This window comes from Colius striatus, chromosome 2, assembly GCF_028858725.1.
Source record: "Colius striatus isolate bColStr4 chromosome 2, bColStr4.1.hap1, whole genome shotgun sequence".
Taxonomy (NCBI): domain Eukaryota; kingdom Metazoa; phylum Chordata; class Aves; order Coliiformes; family Coliidae; genus Colius; species Colius striatus.
This window is the reverse complement of record NC_084760.1, coordinates 86589273-86613344: the sequence shown is the minus strand read 5'-3', so window position 1 is coordinate 86613344 and position 24072 is coordinate 86589273. Positions and strand designations below refer to the sequence as shown.

At 42.9% G+C, this 24072-nt stretch overlaps 1 protein-coding gene across 6 annotated transcripts in view; it reads right to left on the bottom strand.

The window, feature by feature from the left end:
• TRERF1 (transcriptional regulating factor 1) overlaps window positions 1-13477 on the bottom strand; it is a 107116-nt gene extending 93639 nt beyond the window's left edge. For 4 of the 6 annotated variants that reach the window (XM_061991361.1, XM_061991365.1, XM_061991364.1 and 1 more), the window contains exon 1: window positions 12847-13104. The gene's annotated coding sequence lies outside the window, so the exon portion shown is untranslated. Of the gene's footprint in view, window positions 1-12846; window positions 13105-13190 lie in introns of those variants that run through there. The other 2 variants (XM_061991362.1, XM_061991363.1) reach the window with 2 other exon arrangements.
• Window positions 13478-24072: the final 10595 nt, after the last annotated feature.

The following is a 24072-nucleotide window of genomic DNA, read 5'->3' as shown; positions in this document are numbered from 1 at the left end:
GGGTCGAACTGCTGAAGAGCAGCTCTGCAGAGAGAGACCTGGGAGTCCTAATTGATAATAAGCTAAACACGAGCCAGCAATGTGCCCTTGTGGCCAAGAAGGCCAATGGCATCCTGGGATGCATCAAGAAGACTGTGGCCAGCAGGTCAAGGGAGGTTCTGCTCCTTCTCTACTCTGCCCTGGTGAGGCCTCATCTGGAGTCCTGTGTCCAGTTCTGGGCTCCTCAGCTCAAGAGGGAAAGGGAATTTCTGGAGAGAGTCCAGCACAGGGCCACCAAGATGATTAGGGGACTGGAACATCTTTCATATGACGAAAGCCTGAGGGAACTGTGGCTGTTTAGTCTGGAGGGGACTGAGGGGAGATCTTATCAACATTTACAAATATCTAAACGGTAGGTGTCAGGGGGTTGGGACATCCCTTTTTTCTATAGTAGCTAGCAACAGAACAAGGGGTAATGGGACGAAGCTGGAACACAAAAAGTTCCACTTAAATATAAGAAAAATCTATTTCACTGTGAGGGTGACAGAGCAGTGGAACAGGCTGTCCAGAGGGGCTGTGGAGTCTCCCTCCTTGGAGGTCTTCAAGACCTGCCTGGACATGTTCCTATGTGACCTGATCTGGGTGAACCTGCTTCTGCAGGGAGGTTGGACTAGATGATCTCTAAAGGTCCCGTCCAACCCCTATCATTCCGTGATTCTGTGATCTTCAACATCCATTACATCCCAAATCATTACTTGATTCTATGATTATAGCTGGAAACTTAGCATAAGGAAAAATTATTTTACTGTAAGGGTGAGAGAGCCCTGGCACAGACTGCCCAGGGAAGCTGTGTAATCTCTTTCTCTGGAGGTTTTCAAAACCTGTCTGGACATGTTCTTGTGAGATCTGATCTAGGTGAACCTGCTTTAGCAGGAGGGTTGCACTAGATGATCTCTAGAGGTCCTTTCCAACCCCCACCATCCTGTGACTCTGTGAAGAGGAGAATCATGACGATTGTCATTCTTTTTTGCTTTGTGTCTGTGCAAATTTGGTACCACCACCATCAGAGAATCAACTACATTGAAATGCATAGATTCAACATCAGATTTCCTCCTTTTCTTAATGTATTTATTTTTCCTCTGGGAAATGACTTAATTTAAAAATTGCTTTATGATTAAAAAAGGAAGCAATCAACTTTTCAAAATGTCAACTTTAATTTGATTTCTGTTTCTCTCCTCCCAGCTCCTAAGGCTCTAACAGGAAACCCCCATGCCTCCATTTCACACTTCACCACAGCTGCAGCCCTAGCTTCAACCCCAGAAGGGTAGCCCCAAAACCTTAGTATTTCTGGTAGACATGAGACACTCTCTATTCCCTGCCATGGAGCTCAGCTTTGGATTTGGGACATTCAGGTATAACCTAAGAGGTCTGGTTAAAAAACCTACTTAGGCTCGTAAGACCAGGAGGTTTTAACCTGCTGGGCTGAGGGCACATAGTTGTGCGCAGCAAACTCCAGACTTGGTCACCACATCTGCCAAAACGCAACAGGCCATGCATTGCTTATAGTGCATCAGTGATGATGGGCTCAGTGTGGTATTAGGGGGTTACCCAGTCTGGTTCCACACACAGCCATGAAAGCCACTGATTTCAAAAGGCTTTACATTAGGCCTTTATTTCTCTTCATAGTATAAAACTCAGAGCACACACAATGGAATTATCAATATGCCACATTCACAAGGGAAGACTCACATCACAGAGCTAAAACTCAGTTAATAACTCAACAGGGAGGAGAAAAACCTCTGAATTTAGCATGGCTGACATAAGCTGTGATGTCATTTCCACACAGAGGCTAGTTAAAAAGAAAAAAAAAAGAAAAGCAACTCTTTCAAATCCAAGATACGGAGATATGTAAACTGCTTGGCGTCCATTTCAAATAAATAGTGTGAGAACTCAAAAACTTAATAATGCTTTCAGCCTTCATTCCTCCTCTTTAGAGGACTTGAAGCCTATGACAGGATCAGATCACTGGGAGAGCGGTGAGCCAAACCACTTGTAGAGGCATGCAAGCCTCAGCACCATCCCACCCAGCAGTGCCAGGAGAATCTGGTTCTCAGTCTCTCAGATGTTTGGGTTTAGTTTGGGTTTTTTTTTTATTTTGCAGGAAGTATTTTTAAAGAAAATATTTATCCAAAATAAATATAAAATCTTGCTCTAAGAACTGTAGAGGATTTTTGTTATGATTTTGGCTGAAATTAACTCTCTAAGGACAGGTGAATAAACAAAGCAAAAGAGGTGAAGAACTGAGAGAAAGGACATCTAAGAATTATAAAACATGCCCTTCTAATTTATTGAAAACACAAACTTCAAACAGAGAAGAAACCATCAAATAATCCCTACCATTCTATGATTCTATGAAACAAAGTGTCTGAAAGTACAGAAAAAAAAAAACCCACACCCTACTGAATTTTGGGTACTCAGAAAAGGCTGCAGAATAATTCTACCATTAAAAAAAAAAAAAACCACAACTTTTTTTTATTAAAAAAACATACTCTTTCCCCCAAAAATAACTCCTTCATACAAACTTTGCTTTAAGTGCTATGCACACCTATTATGCCAGTAAATAATTTTAGAACTTGAGAACATTTATGAGAAAATTCAACCTGGAGGGTAATTTTCCTGAAGTTTCTGCTTGGCAAATGAAAATAGTGTTTTCAACAGATTAATATCCTTCCCTGTAATTGTTATTCTGTTACCATCATGTAAATTGATGTTTTACACAAACGCAGCTCGAAACCTACCTTATGAAAAAAAAAACCCACACAAAAATCAAACCAACCAACACAGGACAGGACAGAACAGAACTAATGACATGTAAGCACAGGCTTTTAAATAATAAAAACTGTTGTTGCATAATTTATTCACTTTCCTACTAGTTTCACAGATTAAGATAACAGCACCACAAGATAACTAAAAGATTTCTTTTGCCTTTAGCTCAGTAATTTACAAGTCTTCAGGTTTCATTGGGTTTTGTTGGTTTTGTTCAATGGGAAAATACTGTGTAAATTACGTTCACCTGCATTCCCAGTCTACAAAGCTCACTGACTGTAGCTACATAAAGGCACATGCCCACCAAGCACCATAAAAAAAGATTTACAGTAAGTGGTGACTAATCTTTACAGCGTATACTGTACATGTATCACTGAGTCAGCTTGAAAGTTCGTTCATTCACTCGAACACGGCTTCTTCCATTCTCCTCTCTCTCTCTGATCTGAAGATCTGAAATCTGCCTTTCCTTCATTCAAGGAGAGCTTCTTATTGCCTTAATAGGCAATAGGTGCAGGTACAAAAACTTACTGCTATTGACCTACAAAATACAGACTTGCCTACACAATAGCATAAAAACAAACATACAAAAAAAATACAAAAAGAAAAATAACGTACCACATTTTCTTTTCAGCAAGAAATTTTGGTGTATGCAAGGAGGGAGCCCTGCAGGAAGAGTCTCTCAAGGGGGCATAAACTGACCCTGCTAGTGGAAATACTTCCCAGCTCCATCGTTTGGCAATCTGATCATACAAAGCCTGTGAGAAATACCCAGCTTAAGCAATCTGGTTTACTGGTAACAAAAGCAGTAGCAGAACACAGCCATGCACTATAGATAGCCAGAATGGACACATATGACTTTGCATTTGCTGAAACCTAAAATAAGATGCACTGCTCCTTTGTTCTCTTTTTCGTTTCTTACAATTTACATAATTAGCAGTACAGATTTTCCAGAAATAACCTGAAAATAAAAGTTCTACCTGAAAAAATTAAAAATGTTTATGCTAAGGACAGCATGGGGCTCAAATGTAAGGATCTTCTGTGCATAATTGAAGCCCAACATCCACTTTGCAATTAGTATTCTTCAACTACAGGAATACAAGTATTACAGAGTAAATCAATTACAGCAAAGAGCTGCATTCATATACAGGCCCAACCTTGCACTTCCTTTCAAACAATCACACAGGTAATTCAACTGTCTGCAGTATGAGCAAGTGTTGCTACAAATTATTAAAAATTTTAAAATTGGCCCCAATACTGAGCATCCCATAATCCAATGGAAGCCTTTACATCAACCAGCTTTATGTAGTAATCTATGTGCCACCGCCACAACGTCTTTGCTGCAACCTTATTAGTTTTGGACCATCGCCTACTGGCTGAGAGCTAAGCTTTAAAACCAGATGAGCCCATGTTATTTTAATGAACTCCTACTTTAACTAACGATCAAGTAGTTAGCCTAGAGATCATATGCTGACAGACTTCCAGCATGAAAGTATTGCTTTTCTCATAAATTATTGTAATTCTGAGGTATTAGTCTATCGTTTATATATGGGCACTCAACATCCAGATTAAAATGTCTTCTGGAAGCTTGAATCGTTGAAATAAAAATCTGCTAGGACCTTAATCATACCCGTTCATGCTAAGCAATACCCTACAATGCAGACAGCCACATTTGGCTTAACTTACATTCTTTTCATTAACAAAACAGCATTTAACTTTTTTTTTCTGTGCACCTCCCTTTTCAGACCTATTATTTCTTTAAATCTAAAGCTGTTTTTAACTTCAAAGACTAATTTTTACTACAAACAGAATGAAAGCTAAAATTCATCCTCTGCAATGCATCTTTGGTTTTCAAGCATATAAATGGCAAAGCCTTTTTTTGTTTTACCTGGAAGGCATAGTCTCTTATTCATGCTTTTTCATTATAATAGCAACAACTTTAGAAAAGTACTAAGTTGATTATGAACCAGCTCTTTCAAAATTCCATAGCCCTAAAAGGAACACTTTTCTTAATTTCAGAAAAAAAATGCTTTTTATTTTCTACTTTCATCAAACACATGCAGGCAGTAGCCATACTTTTTCATCATGATCCATGAGCTCAGATACCAATTTACTGAACTCTGATAGCATAAACCAAGCTTATTTGATGAAAAAATATTGAGAATTACTGTTCATTGCCACTACTGAAAAGCTTCTTCCAGTCTTGGAAACACATAGCATCAATGCCAAAGAGGGAGACGCTGTCTGCCCATGCTTCTTCAAACATTTTGGCTTAGAGAACTTATTGCCATCTTAAATGAAGATATGTCCTTATCATACTCAGAAATATAGGTTTAATGTAGTTACGAATATGAATCTCACTTTTCCAGACATAAATTCTCTGTTAACTCAGAAATCTCCCTTCACTGCCCCTGCTCTATACCTGATGCTTTGCCATGCAGGCTTACTGAAACACATAGGGATGGTTTGCAGGGCATGCCTGCAGATGAGGAGGACTAAAAGGTAATTAGTGCTTCATTGCTAGTGTTCAAAGACACCCTCTAACAAAGCAGATACCCGGTTCCTACAATCTGTCTTGTTTTCTTCTGATGAGGAAGGAGGGTGAAAGTCCTTCCAAGACAGAGGCAAGAATGCCATTTTCTGACACTCGATGCCAACAGAAAAGACTGCATCCTGCCCCGCTTGGCATGCTCCTGCCTGCAGCAATTGTGTTGCCAAAGAAAGTTAGAACTTCAAACAGCTTTACTTAAACCTTTTACATAAAGTATCCTGGTTCGGCATCTCACTGCTAAAGCACATCAATCTCTGAGATGGTTTTCTACCCTATTTTTGCCAAGAACTCATTAGAATATCACTGCAAGTACTTGTTTATTATCATTGCTGTGATGCTGAATTCACGTTTTTACACTGATCAATAAAAACTAAATCAACACACTACACACCCAGCCCACACATGAAGGAAATTCATTTAACAAGAAGATCAAAGTCATCTACCTTCTACTGCTATGAAATCACAACCAGCCCGTTGGTTTGTGCCAGTTATCTTTGAAGAATGATTGGAAATGAACAGAAAATAATTCTGGAAGCACACACTGGAATTACAGATACAAAACAGAGATAGAAGGACACATGCAAATAACCATGTGGGAGACCTTCACTTAAATTCAAATTGCATGGCAGGCCAAAGAGACAGTTGGAGTAGCAATGGCCCCATAAGATACACCGTTCAGTGTAGCTTAACACTAACCATTTATTTTGTATTATCAAAATACACTGGGGCTCCTTTGCAACACTGAATATAAGCTTTTGAAAAGTAAGAAAAATACTCCAAAAAAAAGAGCCAGAGAGTTAGCATCTGAACTACTTCTGCTCGTTTCGCCCCAGTATATTTGGGACAAAAGCAGCAACAAAACTGCTGTGCTCAAGGCTGAGATACACGACATACAAACTTGCAGTTCAGGTGGCTACAGCCTCCTGCACTTGGCAGATGCAGCTTTGGTAATGGCCACAGTGCTCATGGTTATTTAAAGACCTAAGAGCCACAGCAAAGGGATGCATTCAGCCTCTGGAGAGAGTGCATTGTGCAGCCCTTGCCCTGCTGAAAGCAATACATAGCCAACTTGAAAGATCACCACCTCTCTGCAAGGTGAGACCAGCTTCCATGTTCAGGACAAAAAGAAGTAACTGGGAAGATATTTATGGAACTCTAAGTCAATATCCTAAATATTTCAGGGCTTTAGGAGCCTACAGTTTGAGGAAAAGTAAGCTCAGTTTAGCTGTGTTAGGGTTTTCTAAATATTAATACTTGTGGCAGATGTAAACCATTTAAAGACTTGTCAGCATCCATTTTTTATTAATACAGCAGTGTTGTTGCAGCAATGCAAATCTTAACATTATAAAAAGAGCAAGTCATTAGCAAATTAGCCTATAAAAGTGACACTATTTACTGGGGCAGGGAGAGGTCCTGTTACAAACAAGATCTTCCACCAAGACATCTCCACCAGCAGAAACAGCAGGGTTGCAACAGAGACAAAGTACCGGTGGTAAAAGTCCAGTTGGCCGCATTGCCAGCAGCAGTCCTACTGGGACATCCAACAGCTACAGACTCTTGCCAAAGAAGCCCCATTTACCTGCTCCTTCTTAATTTACTGCTACACCATCCAAAAGGGTAAATAATCTTTAGTCTCTGACCAAGATGAACATTAATAACATCTTATGCCTTGAAAGTTTCACAAATTTATCATGCAGTACTTGCTAATCGGCAGGATTTAAAATCTGTATTCAAAATTAAAGTACATAGGATCTTTTCAAGGAAAAAAGTATTTCCACACTTCATATTTCCTGCTCACCAATATTGTATTCAATTCTGCATGCCTTCTGCTAAGAAAATGAAGGAAGTTACTATTTAGGTCAAGTGTAAAATTTAAAAAAAAAAAATAAAAAAGCCTAATATAGCTGTAATTGGCATAACCCTCCAAGTGTAAATAGAGATTCTTCCAGGAAAATGCATTTCTAGTTCTGCTTTGGCATGTGAAACATGACAACACTGAAAAAAACACCCCACTTTTCTGCTAATACAACTGAACTCCGACAGGACTTACATATACAGAAGTGTTGCAAAACCCCTCAGTCCCCTAATATGCACTATTTTACCAGCAGAATTTTTGGTTTAGAGGCAAGAATGTATTTAAGGTCATTTCTAAACACACTAGTATTAGCTATTTTTTTTTTAAATACAAAAACTAGAACACAGACTTCCCTTCTATCATCCCCGACACTCCCCCAAACACACATACACTAAAAATATATAAATAAAGGAAATGAAACTTCCCCATCAATGAAAAATTGGGGGGGGGAATAAAGACAAAAATGAGTTTTTTATGGCCAATAAAGAGTCAAATACCTATTTTCTTTTTTTTTTTTTGGAAGATGGAGAACTTCTGCCATTATCAAATTTTTAAACTTAATAGCCACTTGCTTCACAGAGTTGGGTACTTATTTTTCCATGCTGAAATCATTTAAGATTTTATATTAACTTAGAGAAAGTACACCATAAAAATTCTGCACCTCAAATGGATCCTGTCCTTTAAGAGCCTGGGTAAGCCTTGTTCTAGACAGTGTGAACAAAAACCTGTCACTGTCAGGCACTTTTTAAAAATTAGGTGATGACAACTTAACGCTTAATTTATACCTGTTTTTCTGGGGCAATCCTTCTCCAACCCACAGTTTTTCAGTCTTTGGACTCCAGGTTTAGCTGAGGGCTTTAGTACCTTTTAGTACCTTTTCCTCATTACTGAGCATGAGATTTTTGACTAACCAAAAAAACCCAACAAAAACGCCAAATATCAAAAAAGACCATCTACAACAATCTTGCTTTGCTATAGACACAATGAAGTCTAGACATAAAGAGGAAAAAAAAAAGTCAAAGCAAAACAAAACCTTGCAGCACTGAACTTCAAGGACATATCACAATGCAGGCTCTATCAAAAATCTTACTATGAGCAGCTGATGAGGAGAGGGAGGGGAAAAACAGCAACCATTTTCTTGCTGAACTAAAAAGACAGAAGCAAAATTTGTGATAAGGCCCAGGATGGCTGCTTTAGAAATAATGAATTAGTGGGGTAGAGAAACTTGGCACTTGTGGCCACGTGCCTGGGAAATGACCTACACTGGCCCAGCTGACCAGCAGATGCAAAGCTGAAGACCAGAGATTCACATGAAATTCTAACAAAATTTGAACTGTAAATTGGAGAGAGATAAACCAAAAAGAAAAGTTTAAAAAATCAACTACCTTTTGAATCTGCATCACATCAGCATTTTGGGTCTTTCCAGAGCAAATCATCAGTCAACTATGAAAACTTAGGTGGGCTGTTTGTGAGAGACACACTCTTTGTTACAGAGTGAGCCGAAACCGTAAGATTCACTTCACTCCAAACCTCAAAATATACTCAGTGCTACACAACTCCTTCAAAACCCCACAACATCCCCACTCTAACATGGGTAGTTTAAACTTTTTTTAAAATCCCTGTTATAAGGTTATAGAGCCTACATTAAAAGCATGCCCTGGGTTCCCCAAACCATTATCCTCTCAAGAAGAAATAATGTTAATGATGTATTTACTTTGCAGTTTCTGTGGCAGCAGGTTGTAACCCAAGCATATTTTCCAGTTTTTCCTCACATAAATCAATGTCATTTTTCTTTCTGCTGCCTTTTTGAGCAGGGCCAGGTAAGTCCACAGAGCAACATAGCCAAGTCAGAAAAAGAGAAAATTAACTGCTGTCAAAAATACTCTTCCTTCTGCCCACGGACTGCAATATCCAACCAGAATCAGCATCAATACAATTAGCCAACTGCCCACATTACCTACTTAGTCCTCCCGGTTGGGCTGGACCACGTGCTACCTAGAGACACACATGTAATGGCAGCAACAAGGAGATGAAGGTGCAGAGCCTGTTCACAGCATCTCCAGAAAAATAGGGAAAAGAGTCTTCCAAGCTCTACAAGATAACTTGGCACCTAAATGCATGCTGCTCAAAAGTAAACTCAATGGATCTCTCAAATCTGTTCGGTTTCGAGTAAAGAGTTAAATAGCAAACCCAAACTGATAAAATGGTTGCTACCTTTCTTTGAACTACAGTCAGACCTACTCTTTGAAGGAAGAACTGCCTTTCTTAAAATATATTTAACTGTGCTATTTTTGCCTTTATCTTAGAAGGCCTGATTTCCCCTCACAGCCTCACAATTGATTACAATAATAGGTTTCTCAGAAGAGGTTTTGTAACTCCATATGCAGCAGAACCTATGGAATTTTCTGCCGCTTTTTTTTTTCCACGGTTTCGAGCTCAGCTCACTCACTCCCCACCCTACAAATACCCACATATGCAGCAAGTCTACCCTCCTAAGCAGTGCCATGGAAGTCTGCAACCACTTGCGCTGCTCACCTTATGTAAATAACCAAGCGTGTAGCAACTGCACCAGGCAGAACCTATCCACTCACTTAAAGATGCTTCTGCCTACATCTTACAGGTGGAGGAGAGGCAAAAGGATCCGTCAGTTTTAGGGACAGAAAAACTGTAATTCCAATGATAACTTTTCATTGGAACCGATGCCACCTCAAAAAAATGCAAGGCGAGGAAACAAATTGTTTCTGTATCCAAAATTATTTTGTAGCCATCAAACACCGCTTATCTTTTTTTTTTTTTTTTAAAGTATTTCTAAGGAAGATGAAATAAAACTGTCTTCTCTCACAAATTATTGTGACACTTCATAAGGAGACACAACCTTCCTGCACGAGAATCTCACAATGACCTTACAGATCCGAGGGCTCTTCTTTGGTTTACTACTGTCCCATTACAGTATTGGGAAAGGGAGAGAAAAGTCTTTCTCAAACACTTTGCTGAGAAAGTTTTTAAGCAACATATTCCCTCCTTGGTTAGAACAAACCAAAAATATATCCCAGCAAAATATTATCTTGCTGCTTTAGGGAACCACAGTACATTAAAGGATTGCTCTTCTCTCGTACTCCCTCATAGATGCCAAGTTCCAAGCTTGATTTATAATGACAACCCTCACTTTATCATGGTAGGAATTAAAATGTCCAGAAGAGAAGTAACAGAGTTTTGAGTTTAAAATCTAAGAATTCCTTTTTTTCTACCTAGGCTAGTTGACTGCTACCTAAAAGCGAAACAAACCTCAAACAAGGACTTGCTTTATGATCTTAAATGGATACTGGAGTACTCTCAGAGATAGGTCATCAGCAGTAACATAAAGGTCAAGAAAATTAAGTGGATAAGACACAGAGGCTTTTTCAGTCTATTCAAATACAACATGAGTCAATGTTAGGTAGAGAGGTTAGTCACACTGCGGTTTACTTATGTTCACAGTGGCCCATGCAGGAGGGATGTAAACACTGGAGGCAGGATGGCTAGCTACCCCCTGGCCTCACCCATCTCCCCCTGGGAGCGATGCCAATGGCAGGACATATGCTGATAGCGGTATGATTAAGCTCTGACCTTATTTCAACCGAGAGGTGGATTCTTCACCCCTCACTCAGGACAATATCCACGGTGAAGTGCATTACTTGTATTTGAGCTTTTTGGGATTTTCAGGACACGTTGGTTTGACTATGATGCTGACAGTGCTGCTCAGTAGAGTATCCCAACTTCAGAAATGCGAGCTGCTTATCAATGGCAGTGGAAAAGATCCTAAGAGCAGCTATTGGCGCCAGAACTTTTGAGTAGGGTATATTTAAGCCTTAAATTTTTCCAAAGCATATCAGACTAACAGTTATAGAAGAATAATGGATACAGCACATTTTCTTAATATGAAAAAAAAAACTTTTCTAAATTCTAAAAAAAAAAAACCACCCAAACCCGTATTTGTTTCAATCAAAGCCAAGCAGCCTAACTTCCATCCTCTACACGCACCCATAGAGCATTGATGAAGTAACATTTCGGTTGTTAAACATGTGCCTTGAACAAGCCTTAGGGAAAAAGGTAACATATAAATCAGGACACATCACACTGTGTCACTTCAGTGGCTAACAAAAAATGAAATGGGTTATTTCTAGATAGATGCATCTTATTAAAGAAATGGCTCCATTCTAATCCAATTTAACATCCAAACAAGACCACCAAGCAGATCAGCGATCACAGCTAACGGCAGTACATGCTGCATGCAGGAACGGTTCACATATATGTCGACATTATAAAGGCGAGTCACTTCACTATGACACCATACCCCGAGCCAAGGGCAAGGGGCAGGTCCCCATGGGAGCTCTGGGGGCCAGTGCCCCAGGCAGGAGGGGTACAGGCAGTGGGGTGGCCCCACCAAGCAGCTTGGTAAGCCAGGCCCAAGCTTGTCAGGCAAACTCTGCCCTTTTCCCATACTTACAGTAAAATTATTGCCATCAAAGGCACTAAACTTCACCCCCAGAGAATACCTGCTTAAAACACTAATCATGCAGTTAAGCTCTTTGCAATGTTTTCCATAAATAATTTAGTTATGGGTCATCATGTTTATTTTGCTGCTATCATGTTACTCTGCAAAAAATCTATGAACCTCACCAGTAACTACCTGAATTACAAACCAGTGTTGATGCACCGGGACAGCAAGTACAGGTCAGATTTTACCGAACGAAGGCATTAACCCCACTGAGTTCACATCCCAACTAGGCAAGCCCGGTCAGTTGACTGGCAGATGTGAAAACTGCTCTGTAAAGTCAGCAGAAGGATGAGTAGGCATTATCCATTTATTAACTGGTTAACTGCAAATTAATTTTACTTGCAAATCGCATCTTTGGTATTTAAACATCTGGCTAAAAGTTTCTGTTCGTCACCCCCCATATTTTGACGGGCCAGAAAAATGATGCGCTCTGCACCCCGACAGCGCCCAAACCGCCGTAAATTCCTCTCCCGCGGAAAAGAAGGGGAAATTCACATTTCTCAAAAAGAAGTTCGCATCCAGAGGTGCCGCCCGCCCGGAGGGAAGGGCTCCAAAGCCAAGCCCCGCACCATCTCGTTGCTAACACCGACTGATACGGAGTGTGCCGGATGGGGGGGGGGGGGGGGGGGGGGAGAGGTTGGGCGAGTCGCGCGTGGGTCGGCCACGCGTATCAGGGGCCGTGAGGGGGACCGCCGCTCGGACAACTTCCGCGGCGTGCCCCACCGAGCCGGTCTTCCCCGCCCCGGCACGGCGTGGCACGGCGCGGCGCCCGGGACCCGGCAGCGGCGCCGCGGCGGGGCGCCCCGGGACCGACCAGATGCCCGCTCCCCGCGCCCACTCCCACCCACCCCGCCCGGGCCGCGCAGGTACGGGGCAGCGCCCGCCCCCGCCCCCCTGCTCCCTGCCCGCCGCCGGCCGGCCGGGAGCGGCGATCGAGGAGGAGGAGGCAGCAGCAGGCAGGGCCTCGCCTACTCGGCGCTGCAGCCCGAAAGTGAACTGCAAACTGCAAACTTTTTTTTTTTCTCTTCCCCCCCCCCCACCGTTTTCTTCCAGCACAGCCCTAGCTCGTGCAAAAATGAAACTTGCGGAGCATTCGCCTACCTGGCGTGAAGTCTGCAACAAGTGCAGGCACGGGGGCCAGGCGCGGGGGGCGGCGGGGCCGGGCGCGGGGCTTATGTCGGTGGCGGCGAGGAGGGAGCAACTGCGATATTAATTTATTACAGAGCTGCCCGGGCTCGGTCCTACTTCACTTACAGTACGGCGCTCATCCTGTAAACAAATATCGCTCCGCCAGGAAACATACTCCCCCCGGCCCGGCCCCGGCCCCGCTGCCAGGCACCCACCCCGCCGGCGGTGGCGGCACATGGAGAGGAGCGGCGCTGGGCGGGGGCCCCGCCGCACCCCCCCGCCCCGCGCCGGGGGAGGCTCTGGGCACCGGCACTTACCTCCGGCACGGCCTCCCCCGCCTGCGCTGCCTCTGCCGAGTCCGTGATGCGAAAAAATGAAAAAAAATCCCGGTGTCAGCAAATCGCTGTCAAATTATTTTCTTGCAGAAGAGAGAGGGGGAGAGAGAACGCGGGGGGGGAAAGCAGAAGCAGAAGGGGGAGGAGGCTGCGGGAGGCGGCGGGATCCCTCCGCCGCGATGGGTCTGGCCCTGGGTAGCGAAGCAGGAAGTAAGGTGTCGGTGGCGCCGTAGCCGCGGCCGCCCGGCCCCGTGGCGGGGCGAGGGCGAGGGGCGCCCGCCGCCCCCGGGGGCCCGCCGCCGGCCGTGCGCCGCCGCCGGCTCCCGCCCGCCTCCTGCTCCGCCGCGCCGCGGTCTCGGCGGCAGCCCCTCCTCTCAGGGCGGCGGGCGCAGCGCAGGTGCCGGAGCCACCGGCGGCGACCTGTCAGCGGCTCCCGCCGGCGCGGCGCGGCCGGGGCCGTGGGTCGGCGGGAGAAGGACGAGGGGCTGCCGGGGGCTCCCGCCGCATGCCGCAGGGCGGTGGGGCCGGCTCCCGCTCCCGTCCGGGCGGCGGCGCCGGGGGTGACAGCGGCGCCGCGGGCCGACTCCGCGACAGCCTTGGGGCTGAAGGGGGGGTCCTGTCGCGAGGGGTTGGGCGGGGGTGTCTCGCTGCCGCCACCACCGTGGAGCTGGGGGAGAAGGGTCTCCCCTGGCGTCGGTGGGGGTGGGCCACACGGGGCCGTGGGCGCCGTGTTTGGGCCGGGGGCGGCGTGGATTGCGCCCGGGCTTCCCCCAGCCCCGGGGCGCCGGAGGAGGGGAGTCGGTGCGGTAAGGGCGCGTTCTCACCGGGGAGGTCTCCTGCCCTGTGCGGGAAAGGGCTGCCGCGCCTGCCGCCAGCTCCGGGGAAGCTGCTGCGCTTTGGGGTAATTCAGAAGTTAATTCTCTAATACAATGAGCCTTGTAGGAACTTGCTCCTGTGGTCACCGATCTTTCCCACTGGTACTCTTAAATTATCTCTTTTTTTAATTCTACAGAAATGTTCTCGTGAAATACCTCTCCAGTCCTGCCTTCTTTGAGCTCAGAATTTGTATTAGATTGCACCAAAATGTTCCCTTGCAGGGAAGGATTTTGCATCTTGGGGACAGATACGTGATGCATACAGCTTATGCAGCACTCTGTTTAAGCTCATGGACAATGACATACAAGTTACTGTAAGGAACCAGAGCTGGGAAGAGAGAAACAGAAATGGGGGTGCTTATAGGGCCTACACTCCTGTCTTCACAGAGAAAAATAAACCACCACAACAGACAAAACTCTCAAGGGTTATAACTGGAACAGAAAAGGGTCTTTGGTGTTAATGTTTGTAATTCAGCCTTACGTTATAATGGTTACCAGCAGCCTCATTTTCTTTTTATGGTCATCCTGGTTTCCTGGTTGCATGACACTTCCATTGGGCCACTGTTCTTAATAATTTAACCTTTTATGAGATTGTTTTGATTTACAGTGCAGATCAGAGCAAGAGGGAAAAAGTATATGATATCACCCATTAGCTATTAAGCCCTTTTGTACTATATGCAAAGACCTCAGTTGTTTAAAATGTTGAGAAAGGTTCTTTTCTTTTTTTTCCCCAGCCAGATAGTAATTTTCTAATTTTATTTTCACTGAAGTGAAAAATACCATTCAGATACTGTAACTTCTCCATGCTGAGCTATGCAAAATCAATGCTGAGTTTTGAATTCAATGGTTGGCTTATTTGCTTGCTAGAATCCCAAGTCATATAAACTATGTCAAAAATAGAATTAAAACCACAGCTCGACACGTGCCTTGCCTCTGTTTGTTTTTTGTGTCTAGTCTGAAACCCAGAATTGTCCATATTACTTGAGATTTCAAAAATGACCTTTGAAAATAAGCAATGGAATTTAACACAGTGCTGCTAGGTTGTCTCAGCATCTGGACTTTTCCAAATAATCAATACAAACAAATCTATATTGAATTAGCTAGGTGTTACTTGATTTACCTGAAACACGCAGGTTTGTGCTGTAACTCTCAAAATAGAAGCAAATGTATAAATTTGAACAAAGAATAATTATCAAGCAGCCTTCTGACATACTATACAATGGTGCTGTCATACTCTGCCTTAGCAAGTTCAGCTATGCAAAACTCTTCTGAATGAAGTAAACTAGTTTACTGGCTGTGCTGTGGCCCGCCTGTCAAGAAAACTCAGGGGGCTGTCGCCATCACAAGCACAAAGCCTTAATTTATGTTCTGTGTTTTCCTCCTAATCTTTAAGGGTTTGAGTATCAAGCTTCCCACTTTGGAACAATAAATCACATTAGTGTTTACGGTAATAAACCTCAGAATAATTCTGTGGGCCTGTTGTGATGTCGTTTAACAGCGCGTTGGCAATGATGACTGGCAAGCTGATGAGTGCGGGCAGCCCTGATGCTGGGGTGAGGTGCCGGGGTGAGGTCCCTGCCAGTCCAGCCACTCCCTTGCTGCTGTTGGAAGAGGGAGACCTTACTCTTTTCCCCACCCAGTGTCTTGCCCCCACCAAGCTGGTTCAGCTCACCAAGCCACAAGACTATTCCCTCTCTGAGGTAATTTCATGCCATTTTGGTGGCATGGGAGGTCAGCTGGGTGCCTGGGGCTGCATAAGGAGAGCTGGGGGGAGACACAGGATGAGGAGGCCTAGGGAGCTGCTACTTGCAGCAGCAGCAAGGTAGCAGGGTGGCTCCACTGCCTCCCGCAACCTCCCACCACTTACAAACAGAAGAGCAGCAAATGTCTTACGGTAACTGTCCTCCTCACTCTGTCAGATTTTTATTAGAGATAAATGAATTTTATTTTTTTCAAAGCACGGCCAATCTAGAAATGAAAGAATTATAGAAGAAGTGACAAGAAGTCTGATCATCCTTCTGGTTCATTCCTTTCTGACACAGGATTGCTGCATCATTGTCTTCCCAAGTGCCTTAGTTTTTATTAGGAGGCTTTGCCTTGAATTTTCAGACTTTCCAAGGAAGACAATACTGAAGAAAACATAATATGGCTGTGGTAGAAGGCAACATACCTTTGTTCGGCAGCTGTTCAGTTAAAATAAAGCCCCTTGCAACTCCTTAATGAATCACTTTTATGCAAGTAATCTTACTGGTCAAAGTCACAGTAGGAGTTTCTCAGTTTTGGATGCCCCTTTTCAGGCAGGTGAATTTTGAATTGCAGGTGTTGCATCTTAAAAAAAAAAAAATCAGACATTAATTCTCCAAGTTAGCTGGACAAAATTAATGACAGGCTTAGTTTTGTTTTAATATGGAGATTTGAGCCATACAGAGTACTGATTCAGGATTTAGAATTAGAAAAAAGTTTGGTATCAGAATCTGACATCCTACATAATGCAGACTGTAGTATTTGTAATTGAGATTATTAACTGCCTAGTTAAAGTTTATTTTCCAGGAAAGGTCATTATGGAGATTTCAAGAAATGGCAAATACACCCCATACTACCAGTCGTTGTGGTGTAATTACTGAATACCTCCTGGTTAAATGTTTGAACTTGATTTTTCATTTCAATTTGTGAATTTTCCAGCATGACATTGCTGGTTCTTTCCCTTCTAAGTTAGTTTGGTATCAGCTGAATGCATTGGATTCAGTCATTTACATTTGTCTTTTTCCTGTTAGATAAATATGAAACACTAGGGCCTTAAGGGAGTGACACTAGAGGATCAGAATAGTTTAAAAAGCCAAACATGTTTTCTGTGCTCACATTCACTGTGCATCATAAAGGAAGTAGCCACTGCATCTTGCATACCTGAACACGAGAAAAATAAATGACAGTTGGTGATGGGCTTGCTCAGAGATCAGAAAGTATATTAACTACAGGTATCCTCGAGCTCAAGAAATTCTGTAACTTTGCTTTCTTTGAAGGTAATGTTAGCAACCCCGCTTTTGCCTTGGTGCTCCTTGTCTTCATGTACATACAAGTAAGGTGTTTCTCCCTCTTAGGTCATCTCCCAGGGAAGCTCAGGATACTGAGTGCTTCCAGGATAAAAAGAGCTTGTGCTCTTTGGTGTCAGTTCTTACCACATCCATTGCAAGTTAGGAAAAAATGGCTCAGGCTGAAATGGAGCTGGATAATTTTTAGTAGAAATCCCATCAGGACCCTGGCTACTGTGAATTACCACGTACTTCCTTTTGGCCGCTTCTGTAGCCCATGTGAGGAGCAGCATCCTGGCCTTGCTGGTCTGAGTTGCCTCTTGTCCATAGAAGCAGCTGCTCTGATCCCAGATGTGAGCTGAAGTTACAGATTTCACCAGCAGCCTAATCTGATCTCAAACCATGCTGCCGCCATTTGAAAACTAATACTGGAAATAAGACTTGTTTTTTTAAATTCACTTTCAGCCAGATTGGTTTGCTGATTGCACAGCATAAGGAATGGTGCAGAAAATGTGCCGAGGAGAGAAGAGTATGAAAGCATGCTGCTGTCACTCAGTGCTGGTGAAATCCCTGCCTGCTGGGTTCTCTTTCCATGAAGGCTAAAACAAGAGTAAATTGCAATGGTTAAGGTCTTGCCGTCCCTCGTGCAACTTACTGCCTCCGGCTGTGTTTTGCCTCCTGTTTGCACCCAATGCTGACACTCACTGCTTCCCCAGTGAGCCAGATCACCTCTCAGAGCTGGCAGAAACCCTGTGTAATTTTTCCTCTGAATTGCTCCACTGAGTCAGCCAGATGAGTAGCAGAAACGGAGGCAAACTAGCGTGCCCAAAAGCAGGACTTGCGGCCGCACCAGTTTAAATTGCCTTTAAGTGTCGTAAAGCCACTATCTCATCAAGCACATTAGACATTCTTTAAAAATGTCAGTCCAGGCAATGGACATTTTAAAAAAAAAAAAAGTGAGTGAACCTGCAGGACTCCGTGCACCACAGTCAGCTTTGGAAGTCCTCAAGTGCTAGTTTTCCCTCAACTTGAACCTCGAGAAGTTTTTAGCAAAGCTTAGCACCATCAGCCTATGCGTTGGTGGCTGAGCTGCTCCTTCAGTGCAGCCTGTGATAGCTGCTGAGGGCTCCTGCCCGGAGCTGATGGAGCCGGCAGCTGCTGGATGGAGGCTCCTCCTGGCAGCTCTCTGCTAGCCCCAGCCTTGGCCTTCCTGCATCTCCCTGCTGTTGGGCACACAGGAGATACACCACCACCTCTCAGGAAAGCTTTGATACAAACTGAAGCCTGTAAAGTGCTTAGGAATGTTTTGGTAAAGAAGTTCCAGATGGGCAAGTTAGAAATAGTGATGACTCGTATATTTTTTTCAATGACGCTGTTACTGCTTTGCAGTCCTGTGTGAGCCTTAGAGAGGAAAATGAGCTAGAGATACTGGGAGTTTTAAAGGAGACATTCTTGCTTTGTTTGGTTTATGTCAGTTCTCATTCCTCTTGGAAGAGACGCTTATACTATCACGCTGTCAGGAATAATCTGTGGGCATGTACATGTGCGCACAAGAGATACAGTGACATGGACCATCTTGTGGGATCACATCCTGGTGAGCAATGCTCCAGTCTGTGTGGTTTATTCACATGCTGAAGAGGAAATGTTTTATTTTATAAAATATACTGACATATGTATTTATAAATGTACAAATGCATATAACATATACATATTTTATAAAGTATATTACAAACATTTGTAAATTATGAATGCATACACATATAAAACTCGTGCATCTTTCCAAAACCAATGTAAGTGCAACTGTAATTTTTTTTTTTAATAATTTCCAGATTTGAAGTTGGTGATGTAGTTTGAGCTAGTCTAAACTGCAAAACCGCTGACTCTCTTACAGCTTTCTGTATAAGTAGATATGAGAAGATTTTACAGTCAGGGTCCAGTAATACTTTACCCATTTTACAGATGGGTAAACTAGGGAACAGAGGTGGTCCAATATCATCCACAAAAATAGCTGCAGAAGTAAAGTATGAAACCAAGTCTCCTAAGTCTTTGAACTTTGTTATGTCTTAAAGGCAGGCCCATATTTTTCAAGTAAGTCTTACTCCCAGTTCAAAATGTTTGGAGCTTTGACTGACATGCAAGAAGTTTTATCCTCCTGGCTTTGTACACACTCCAGGTGGTAACAGCTGAAAACTGCTTTATGAAGAAACACACCTTATTCTAAATGTCCTGCTGTTGTACTGCCAGAAAGAAATAGACAGTCCTACTGGCAAAGATTCGATTCAATTATAGTATTAAATGGAAACTGCCTTTGCAGAGACACTGTCAACTTGAAACAGTGAAATATAGTGACAGCTAAGGTAGCATCTCCTACAATTTCTGTTGAATCCCCCCCACTGATCTTTCTGAATTGTTTTTTCTTGGTTTTAAACATCTGTTATGTAGTAAAATTGATGTATACAAAAAGAAACTTTAGGACAGCTTGTTACACAGAGCTGTGCTAATTTCTAAGGTGTCTGCTGAAGGAGAGAAGTCATACTTTTGAGTATGGAAAGGAAAAATTAAGCTGATTGTATGCAAAAGTTTTCTAAAGAAAAAAGGTAAAGAGTTATGGAAAAGACGTGTGGTAAGAGTGGAAGAAAGCTTGGCATCTTAAGTTGCAGTTCAGCTAAATAATTTTCTGTCAGAGAAGGATAATATCTAAATACAGATATGATTGTCAGTGTGACAGGTCCAAAAAACCCCAAAAAACCTCTGTTTTGGATCACTGAAGCAGCGTGGAATTTTCCTATAAAAGTCTTAACAGTTTTCTTCAAGCTACATGTCATACCAAGTGTCTTCCTGTATCTGAGAGCACCCAGGGAACCCACCAGTGATGGCTGGGTAACCCAGAGATCAGAAGTCTCGTCTCTTATGGCCCACAGCATCACCAGCTTGCTAGAAAAGCTTGAGTAAATAGGAGGAGTCACATGTAAGGAGGGAAAAGAGGTTTCTCAAATCAATGTTTGCTTTAGTTGGTGTATTGGTCTGCAGAATCCATTTCACCTTATTCACAAATTCTAACAATGGCAAGGCATGTGTTGGTGTTTCTCTTGGTACATATTTCACAGCTTGTGAAATATGGCTTTGCACAAACATCTCCTCCAAACCTTTCTTGGGAGAACAGGTACAGCTCCGTATTTTTTGAGTCCCATGCCAGCTGACTAATCTAGCAGCTAGTGATAGATGAAGACTGAGACACTGATAATGCCTTTGCACCCCAGAGAGAGGCAAAGGCACTAATTATACACTGATTGTCTATCAGTTGAGGAAATCCCCAGATGAGGTGTTGTGGGTGTATTTCACTTTCTATGCACTACTTGAGTGATGCACTGGGAACAAAGGAAGATAAAAAAAAAAAAAAATCAGCCCTAATTATTCATACTGAACCTTGTTAAAATATGCTCAACCCAGGGAGCAAACCCGAGGTTAAGCATGGCTTCTTCCAGGCCTGTTTTAAGACTGCACCAGTAGAGGCCATTCTTGCCAAAGTGTCTGCTGAAAAACTCTTGAGACTGTGTTTAAGGAGCAGTCCTGCACAGAAGTTCTTCCCTAGCAGTGTGCCAGTGTTTTTCCCTTCCTATTAAAAGGCTATCTGAACATCTTGGACCTGTTCCACACTCAAGCTCCAAGCATCTTTGTTGTCTATCTGACCTTACAATATGATAGAAGACTTTGACTGGCTGCCTTTTTTAAAGCTTGTTTCACAATCTGGGTAATGTAGATTCCTCTGTTTCCCATTTCCACTTCTGTAATGTTTATTATATTCAACTGTAGGTCTGGTTGAGTGTTCATTTCTGCAGCTCCTGCCTACATTTCATGCAGTTCATCTTATCTGCCATTGCTATCTGCATTCTCAATCAGCTCATCTCCTTTTATTAGTAATAGATCCAGTCAATTCATATGCTTGCTTTAGGATGGTAATGTCTTGTTTTGCCAGTAGACAAAGATTTTAAGGTTTTGATAACCTATATGCTTGTCTGAGGGATGTGAAAATAATGTTATGAATGTAGCTTATGAGAACTGGGTTTTGCACAGCTTCAGTAGTTTTCATGTACTGTAGCTGACTTTCCTTAAAGAAGTCACACATAGAACCAACAGTGTTGCAAGCCCATAGTTTACATCTGGTCATAACTAATTGAACACAAAAATCCTCAGCATTTTCCCTCAGTTATCTCTGTGTAGACACCACCGTGAAGAGTTTTCTTCAAATTATCCTACGCTTTCTTTGCTCCATTTTAATCTTTGATTATACTTTGTTTCCTCTTCCTAATTTCTTCTTCTACTGACCTTGCACTATGCATAAGCATTCTTCATAAGGAAATCAGTGAGATATTTGTAGTTAATTTTATGTCTAAGATTTTGTGGCCAGTACATAATGATCTGGTTACATCTCAGCTTGCATACTATAAGCTCAGCTTTCTACTTCTCTCTACTGCCAACAAAGCAAGTATATTTTCTAATAACTTAAAGTACCTCCTTTTTTCCTTAACTCTCTGCACATGCTTCCCTTCTTCTTCCTTTTTAATTCAAGTCTTTCTGCTTCTAAGGATCTTCTGCCTAGGATTGTGCCTATCTCCTCTTCCATTTTCTGCTCCAAGATGGAAGGTGACAGGTCACCACTTCTGTTCCCCTCTCATTCCTGAGCATTGAGTAGAAAGATGCCAGCTTGCCTAAAAGGATCTCTCAGCTGCGCTTGTAACCAGTTTTCAAGGAAGTGTTTTGAAAACTAGTTAGGCAGTTTTCCCAGTGTAGACAAGCTCATAGAAGGACCATTAATTACTCAGTGCAGGCTTAACCATGGGCAGTAAAAGGGGGCTTTTGTGTGATTTTCAAACCCTCACCATTATTTGTACATGTTGGTTTTGTAGTTAATAGGATTACATGACTTCTTTGCTCTATATGCCAAAATGGATGGTTCCTTTCAGAAATAAAACAAAGCCAATAACCTGAAAGGAACCAAGGCTCAAAAACATGATCTTGACCTCTGATTGACCTTGACATTTACAGACTAAAAAGAACTTTTCTTTGAACAGACAGAAGAAGTCAGAGAGCCAGCAAGAACCAGGAGAAAATGGTTTTGTTGCTTTCTGATTACATTGTTTAAACCAACATACTACATGGTTTACAATACTTCATTACAATGTATTAGGGCCTGGAGGTGATTTAATGTCTGTTTATAACTGAGACTAATCTTGAAATAAACAAATGAATGTTTGGAAAATGGATGAAGCTGTTCTGCTGGAGACAGCGTTAAATGCATCTCTGAAGAGTACATCATGGCTATACAGCACTTAAATGATTTTTATTTCTACCTTCAGTTGTATCTCAGTAATTTTATCTAACAAAATTAATCCTGCTGCAGTAAAAAAAAAATCTAATTGGTTAGGACTGTCCAGCAGCCATACATTCTATAACAAATTCACAATTGAAACACTGTTTAGCCCTTTAAAATCACGGGAAATGATAAACTGGAAAATGCTGTAGCGTTATACTAGGCACCATGGTGATCTAAATTAAATCTGTTACAACCTGTTCTAATTTAAAATCGTTCAGTTGCGCAAATGAAGGGGGAAAGAAGAAGAGTTAGTTCACTTGTTCAAAGCACTTTTATATTCCCAGATAAATCTTTCATCCACCCTGCCTTTGCTTGCGGGCTGTATGTTCCTGTTTCCTCTGTGCACTCCCCTGCATAACCACACATAAATGTGATTTCAGACAGAGCCAAGAACTTTCTCTGGCATTCTGGTATCAGTTTTTGTCTTTATCAGCTGAGAACAAGCAATGTCTTTGAGTGTCACCATTGCGGTGTCCAGCTGTTCATGACACCCAGAATCTCCTCTGCAGTGGCGCAGGCATGGGCCTTGCTACAGGAGGTTGCTCCAGATTCACTGGCCTGCCATCCACCTCTGTGGGCGACTCCTCAGCCACCTCTGCTTCTCTCCCTGTGCTGCCTCTCCTGCCACCTTTCCAAGGCCACTATCCAAAGCCTCCAGGCATTTCACAGCATATTTCTCCTATTCTAACACCAGACCAATTCAAAAAATGTCTTGAATTTTCCTAACTACCAATCACTAAGCAGTTAAAGCCCGATTTGAGAGAGAGAGGAAAAAAAACCCCTGAAGTCGGATGGCTTCTCCAGTCCCACCGCCCACACCCTTCCGGTTGCAGACTGGAGTGAGTGGGAGCTGGGGAGGGCTTGGAGTGGAGGCAGCAGGAGAGGACTTCACTGCCGTGCCTGCGCGGCGTATTGCCACCTAGTGCTCTGAATGCGAAAAGCAAGATTTTTACTTCAAGACCAACGCTCCTGCAAGGCTGCCGCCAAAGTGGTCACTGAATCATAGAATTGTTTTGGTTGGAAAAAACCTTTAAGATCATCGAGGCCAATCGCTCACCTCACACTGCCAGGCCCATCACTAAACTACCATATCTCTCAGCACCTCATCTACATATCTTTTAAATATCTCCAGGGATTGTGGCTCAACCGCCTCCCTGGGCAGCCTGTTCCAATGTTTAACCACTCACTCTGTGAAAAAGTTCTTCATCTCCAGTATAAACCTCCCCTGGCACAACTCGAGCTCATTTTATCATTCGTTACTGAGAAGAGACTGACCTCCAGCTCATTACAACCTTATGACTCACGAGGTCCTCTTCTGTTGAAGCAGCACTGCTAAACCTACCTATTTCACCATATCTTATTCCCGTTATAACAGCTTTAGGTCTCTGAACTTTGATAATGCATTTTCTTGAGCTGCAGTTGAGGCTAAATACCATGGCTGCTCTTTCTTAGCACAGCGGTTTTAAAAGTCTGGTCCTACAGCAACACAGCATACATAATTACACTTCATATGGGTGGCTACCTGTCTGTATACCCTCCTTCCTATCACTTTCTTTGCCACACAAACAGAAGTAGCAGAAGTCTCA